This window comes from Mastomys coucha, unplaced genomic scaffold (genome assembly GCF_008632895.1).
Source record: "Mastomys coucha isolate ucsf_1 unplaced genomic scaffold, UCSF_Mcou_1 pScaffold6, whole genome shotgun sequence".
Lineage (NCBI taxonomy): Eukaryota > Metazoa > Chordata > Mammalia > Rodentia > Muridae > Mastomys > Mastomys coucha.
In genome coordinates, this window is record NW_022196912.1 from 90,100,605 (window position 1) to 90,108,604 (window position 8,000).

The 8,000-nt window shown below is 37.6% G+C and overlaps 1 protein-coding gene across 1 annotated transcript in view; it reads right to left on the reverse strand.

Annotated features, from left to right (window-relative positions):
* Nucleotides 1–8,000, reverse strand: part of Kcnh5 (potassium voltage-gated channel subfamily H member 5) — a 289,555-nt gene that overhangs the window by 219,725 nt on the left and 61,830 nt on the right. The window lies entirely within an intron of this gene.

Here is an 8,000-nt window from a genome sequence, read left to right on the forward strand (position 1 = left end):
ACCCTCTCCAAGGCCCTTCCTGTGCTTCCAGCCACTGGAACCCAAAAGGAAATTCCTGTTACTTATAATTTACCAATCCGTTTGAAACAGAGTAAGCAAGGTCACTAACTTAATAAGTTAAATCAATCTGCCAATCTATAAGATACCTATCAATGTTCCAATACCATTTCTCGAAAACCAGAAAAACAATCTTAAAATTCAGATATAGGCACAAAAGAAAACCAATCCTAAGAACAAAGAATAATGCTAGAGGTACCACCATTCTGATATCAAATCAAACTGCAGAATCATAGTAAAAATATCAGAATGATCCTTACATAAAATTGGAGATTTAGATTAATGAAACACAGTAAGGATTCATATATAAATCACCATAGCTACAGCACCTATGATTTTTTTATTCTTGAGATTATAATATAATTACATTTCTCCCTTTCCTATCCTCCCACAAAACCCTCCCATGTATTCCTCACTCCTCTCCTTCAAATTCATGAACTTTTTAAATTAATTGTGTGTGTGTGTGTGTGTGTGTGTGTGTGTGTGTGTTTCTAGATATAATCTATTCAGTCCTTATAATGTTCCTTGTATGTATATTTTCAGGGATGAATGACCGTTTGGCACTGAACAACCAATGCTCTTCCCTGGGGAAGACAACCTTTCCTGTTTCCAGATTTCTTCTGCTGCCTGTTGTTCTTTGGGTATGTTGACACCTTATAGTCTTTTCCCATCCAGTTTGCCATGTCCATTGCTGATATCATTGTTTTGTTCATATTTTGGCAGGTATGTTGGTGAAGTATTTTGTGTGTAGCCCTTTTCTGATGTTACGAGGAGACACAATCTCAAGATACACTCCTTGATCCTTAGTTCTTTTACATTGCATTTAATTTTTGATACTAAAAAATACATTGGCAAGAAGAATCTCTTTAACAACCAGTGTTAGCAAAAGCTGGATCTCCATTTATGGAAGAATGAACCAGATCCCTATCTCTCACCCTATTTAAAACTCAACTCCAGATTCTGCAAATTAATTAAAAAATTAATTCTTGAATTGAAACGTGAAAGTTGTTAAAGAAACATTAGGCAAGGCACTTCAAGATTCACATATACACAAGGACTTTCTTAATAAAGTTCAGGAACTCCATAAATAAGGCCAACAATTAACAAATGGAATCTCAAAATATAAAACTTCTACTCAGAAAATAAAAAAAAATAATAAACTGAAGAAGTCAAATACTGAATGGAGCAAATTTTGGCCAGATATACATATAACCAGGGACTAGGGACTAGTACTGGGGACACACACACACACACACACACACACACACACACACACACAAAAAAGCTAAACAAGAGGAAATCAATAAGACTGCTAAGGAAATAGGTCTCAAAAGATGGAGAGCAACTAACTAATAAACATTTGAAAAATATTCAGCCTCATTAGCCATCAGAGAAATAATTAAAACAACACTGGGATTCATGTCATTCCACTTATAATGACAGTCATCAAAAATATAAGTAACAACAAATGCTATGAGGGTGTGGACCAAAGAAAAGCTTTATACTCTGCTGGTGGAATATAAAGTAGTCAGCCCACTATGAAAATCAGTATGAAGTTTCCTCAAGAAAATAAAAGTAGATCTCTCATATGACCAAGCCATACCCAAAAAGCCCAACTCAACATATCACAGAGAAACTTATACAGAAATGCTCATTCCATCATCACTAGTCACAGAACCAAGATACAAAATCAGCACAGACGTCCAACCACAGAGGACTGGATAAAGAAAATGTGGTGTGTGCACACATGAAATGTGATTCAGCTATAAAGAACAAAGTTATATCTTTTAGGGGAAACTAGAGGCATTGGAAATAGCCATAAACTTAATTGAGCCATCTTATAAAGACAAATATTGCATGTTTCCCCTTATTTGTGCTTCCTATATTTCATACACATACTTAAATTGTATATGTTCAGGAAAATAAGGAGAACTAGTGGAGAAGGGGAAGGGGCACAGGGAAAAATATTCAGCACACAATGTACACCTGTATAAAAAGTAACCTCATACAGCACAGTACCATGTACAATGATTACTAGGGGTGAATGGTAGAAGAACTAACACAGAAGAAACTGCATTCCATGCCTTCCCAATCCTTCCTTTCTGGCTTTCAATGATCTACTTTAATTTAAAATGTAATAGTAAGTCAACTGTTTAAATAATGATGTCTACTATTACTATTCTCAGATCTGAAGTGGCAAAAGGGACAGAGAGGTTCTAGTCTGACAAAACATATTAATATCTACAAGCTTGGTTGCCCTCTTCTGGATTCTCAGTTCTTATTATGATAAATCGCAATTTTAAATGTATGAGGTAACATGTGTGTGGCACTTTGACAAGCATAATTATGAACAAATAATAATTCAGACAGTTTCAAAAGACTTTTCCAAAAATTAAAACTCTTATAGACTTCCACTTAGCCGTTACTGATTCATCTTGTTCCCTGCAGCATCTGTGCATGAGTGATCATTTTCCTAATGCTGTTTTGCTCTGACTCATTTTTCAGACTTACCATGCAGCCAGTTCCCCACCACCATCTCCCAATTTTAGCCCCCTTGCTACTGACCACTGGGTAGTCTGCAGACCCAGTCTTTCTTATGTGCTTTCTCCACCTGCTCCCCTGAGATGTCCCCAAATCAAGTACTCTAGACCCCCATGCGGGTTCAAGTGCACACTACAAATGAGCTAGATTCTACTCTCAGGACTCATGAGAGACTATTTTTACCCTCCATTTTATGATCTCTAAAACATACATATTCCTTATTCTCAGACCAAAAGCTTTCGGTAATAGGTTCTGTTTTTCTTGCCTCATAGTTTTCTCTAAAAAACTCATATCCAGTTCACAAATTCCTAGTAAATCAAATTATCTTCAGAGAGAATACCAAGGATCTTGAAAATAGAGTAATATTAAGCTGCCTTAAGTTATTCTGTACACGTGCAAGAATGAAGGATTAAAGTGTAATTCCTAGATTTATAGTCTCACTTATTCCCTAGTGCCCCTTGTTGGTGTAGCTTCTCTTCCACCTTTACATCATTGTAGAAATCACTAACTAATCAGCGTTAGTAAAACCACACTGTTTCATGCAATCAGTGTGCATCCATGCAACAAAGAAGTACCATAGGGACATATTGTTCACCACCTCAGGATTTACAATGAAACTACACACAGGAAACCCAACAAATAAAGTAACAACGACTTCTCAGACTGGTAGAATTTTTCAAGTAAAATTCATTAGTAGTGTCTTTTCACACTTAGTTTTTGTAACCATCTTGCAAAAACCTCAAGGCAAGACTAAGGAAAAGCCACCCTGTCACAGCAAACCATGTCCTGTGCTAGGCAGAAGAGTCCAGGCCTTCCAAAGACTAATAAAAAAATTGAAATAACTTTAACCATATTAATGCACATGAATGCACACAAGTGGGGATGAAATATGAAGGTATTAATTAAAAGTATTGAGATGGATGTAAGAAAACCTTCCTGGGAAAGAAAGCTGGATGTTATGTAATGAATGGTTAACAAAGAGCCAACTCTTCAAGAACTGAATCAGGAGGATGCCAAGAATGCATTAAATAGCACGCAAGCAAAGAAACAAGTGTACATGTAGATTGCACTGACAGTGAGGCAGAAGAATAACATAATTAAAGGAGAGAGCTAAGAACAATGTAGAAGTGAAGTATAGTATATTAAATTAGAAAGTATATTAAAAGAAAGTGAAGAAGAGTTGGAAAGACATCTCAATAGTTAAAAGCATATGTTGCTTTTGCAGAGGACTCAGGTTCAATTCCCAGTCTCCACATGGTGACTCACAACCATCTACAACACCAGTCCCATGGTATCTAAGGTCCTCTTTTAACCACAAGTACCAGGTCCACACGACATAGCAGTGTACATGTGTACATGCAGGCAAAACACTCATGCACATAAAATAACAAAATGAATAGATGTTTAAAATTATAAAGAAAATGAACAGAAGTCCTTGTGTTATTTGAGAGAAAGGTAAAGAGTCTCACAAGCTTTGGGGATTTAAGTCAATTGCTGGTATAAAAATACAAGAATCATGAATCAGCAGGGATATATATTCAGCCCATTAGGAAGGGTTCAATGCATTGAGGGAAACTCAGCCCATACAGAAGAGGACAAAGCATCAAGGAGGCAACACAAAAAGAAAAGACAGGAAAAGCATGAAAGATGGAAAATACGGTGCTCTAAATAAGTCAGAACGCATTTAATCACAGTAAATATGAATAAATTAAGCTGCACAGTGTGATGACTTTCAGAATCTATCTAGTCTTTATAAAATATACATTGGATGTAATAATCTACAATTACAGAACATTAAATATAGCAATGTGCACGCCAAGTACACACAAGTGATGCAAAAGCAAATTTAGCTGCATTAGTGTTGAGCAAAAAAAGCATCATTATGGTCAAAGAGAGTTAGAAAATACTGATAAAGCAATCCCCCAGAAACCGCGGCAGAGAGATGACTGTTTGGAAAGCAGTTTAGAATAAACAAGGAAATTATAGAGCTTGTTCAACACATTAAACAAAAAAAGAAAAAAAGCTCCAGAGGGGAGAAAACGGAGAAAAACAGAAAAGAGGGAGATTTATCATAAAAGGAAATTATCATGGCAGAATTCTTGATTTTTGAAATCAAAGAAGGCCATTCCATCAATATCTATGAAAATGTATGAAAGAAGCCTTGTTCTAAGACATGTCATCAGACAGTGTCTAAACCTTGTGGCACAGAGGATGCACTAGACATCTACAAAGAGAAAACAGGTCCGTGTAAAAGATCAGAAACTACCATGGTTTCAAGTTCCATTAAAAGGTAGAGTGCAGTCATATCATATCTTCAAAATCCTTAAGGAAAATTATTTCAAGGCAAAGTATTCAACAGCTAACCAAACTTGAATGGGAAGAATAGTGAAGAGACATTTGTTTAAGTCCCACGATGTTGCGTAAATATCTCTTGCATTGGTACAGTGAAACAAGGAGTGGAAACAGCTTCCAGGATGAGAAGGCAAAGATGAAGCCTAAAGCTGAATTGTCAGAGGAAAGGTAGACAGTTGTGTTCCTCAGTGGCATGGACATAAATTATAATAAATAAATAGATCACCTAGACAATTTAAATCATTTCCTCTAGAGCTGATTCTTCTTAAAATAAGGCACTGCCTACCGTGCTTCACAGAGCCTTTACCTATTTTTACTCCCTTGACCAATGAATGGCACTGCTGCGCTGCACACGCCTTTGTTCAGGCCCTGGAAGGAACAGGAACCAAGCCACAGTCATCCTGCAAAACTTTGACTACAATAAATGTCTGGAGGATATAGAGGGTGAAGGAAGATGGGGTGAAACCTCTAGATACTACAGAGATCTGGCATTAATCAAAAAGCTAACAGAAAATTTGGCAAAGCAGAGGTCAAAATGCAGTGCAGAAAGAAAGAAGGCCAGAATGAAAGTGATCCAAATGCATATACGCGCGCAATATGCAATAACAGTTGGTGGGAAGGAAGAGCCATGAATCTGATGGAAAACAAGAATGGATAGATGAAGGGGTTTGGAGAGAAGAAAGGGAAAGGAAAAATGTTATAATTAAAATACCAATCTCAAAAGTAAACAATCAATAACAAAAATAAGTCATTCCACAATCCCTTTTAATGACGGACATCCCTCCGTACTTAGTGACGGACTGAGAGCACCTTTGGGAAATGCATCTTCAATGTAACAGTACATCAGCCCACAACACAGCCACCTTCAGATGACTGTGTTCAGTGGTGTGTTATCTGATGTTAGCAACTGGCTGTACAGAGTTAAAGCAGAGGGGCTCTATCTCCTCATTTGTTGCTTTCCACCATGTAGGAATTCACACTGTGGACTGCTTCAAGACACCAAGGTGACACCTCTGAATTCTGAGCTTGAAATCAGCGGGAACAACTGGCTTTCCATGCCAGAGCTTGGCCTGGGACACTGTTGACTACACGCTGCACAGTGAAGAGAGAGTTGTAAGCAGCAGACCTCCTCTGCTTCCATACCGAGCAACCTGGTATCTTCCATGCAGCTCTGATCTTTCAGGGCCATTGCTGAAAATGGTATCTCAGAGTAGGTTACTCTGCACTGCCTTCAGAATGAATGAAGTCAAGTATCTTTTAATATAGTTCTATGTCAGCATATTATAACCCAATCAAGCTCATAATCATACACACATTTCATTACTATGGAATGGATTTCTTATGCTCTTTTCTGTGACTCGAGTCACACTTTTGACTTCTTTGTCAACGGGCAAAACATATATGCTTCAGGTGTGCATATTGCTCTGACTTACATAGGCATTACGAATATAGCTAATTGATACATGGACTGACTCGAGCCACCATCATTTTTGTGGTGAGAACACTTAGTCCCTGCTATGTTTTGCATGGGGACCATCTCCCATAGACCCATATTTGGGGGCTTCTTCCCCAGGGTTAAGCTACAGGCTTTTAGGAGACAGGGTCTAAGGGGAATCCCTAAGTCATCTGGGAATGTGGTCTTACAATGGCTTGTGGGGCCCTGCCTATACCCTCTCTGTATATTTCTGGTGTAAGATGTGGTTCTATGGGCCACCACATGTTCACATCAACTATTTTATAAGAGTATTGCTCTTGAACCTCAAAAACTATGAGTAGAATATTACACTCATAAGTAATCTGTCTAGATATTTTGTTGTAGTTATGAAAGTTTGACTAATAGACCCCCCCACTCTCTCTTACCAATAAACTCTTTCAGCACTTTTTAAGAATATAATATATTTCTAATTGTGTCATCATGTGGCACAATAGGTCTTTTGAGCACACCTCCTCTGAATGAATGAAATCTTGTAGTCTTAGTCCAGCATCTTCTCAAACCTCCTCTAACACCCCAGGGCTCTACCCCACCATCCCTCCCTACTTATGTGAGATCAACCTTACTCAAATCCCCACATGACTGATTGTTTCATTACAAACTTTATGCCTGTGTTCTAAGTAACTTAAACCATAATATGCCCATGTAATAATCCACGTGGGGAATGGAATACAGCTTATCTCTTTTATCCTATGATTGGCATTTTAAAAGTTAGCTCCTCCTAATTATCTCTAGAAGATAAGTTTGAAAGAGAGAAACATACTTTCAACAGCTGGATATATGCAGAATCTAAAATCGAAGAATTGATATCATTCATTGATTTTCCATAATTTTAAAGTAATGGCTATGTGTACACTGTCAAAATAAAAAAAAAAAAGGCAACAGCTGGGTGGTGGTGGCGCACACCTTTAATCCCAGCACTTGGGAGGCAGAGACAGGCCTATTTCTGAGTTCAAGGCCAGCCTGGTATACAAAGTGAGTTCTAGGACAGCCAGGGCTACACAGAGAAACCCTGTCTCGAAAAACAAAAAACAAACAAACGAACAAAAAAAACAAAAAAAATCAACATTTAACTTGGGGAAAGTAAGTTTAAATATCAATGTAGTTGATGGAGAAAGAAAATTTACGGAAAAGTCAATGAAAAAAAGGTTGAGTCTAATCCCAACACACACAGAACCAAAATAGTGCAATGAACTTTCCAACTGAATGATCTAATGGGGACACTGGTTTTTAGGGAAAGCAACATGGAAACATTATCATTGTTAAAACATTTTAATAAGATATCTTTTATACTGCCTGACTTAAGTTTTATTATGGATTGTATCCTCTGAGCTTTGTGCAGTATTTGTAAGTCATCCACCCTTAACGTAGAGAGAAGGAACCATGAGCAGAGGGATCCTTACAGGTATTTCAAATATTCCTATTTTCACAAACACCATGGAACAGAATCCTGAGTGAGGTCAGACATCAGAAGTCATCAAATACACTTTCTACCTATAACTGTATTTATAATGAATTAAAAGCAAAACCAGGCCGGGCGGTGGTGGCGCACGCCTTT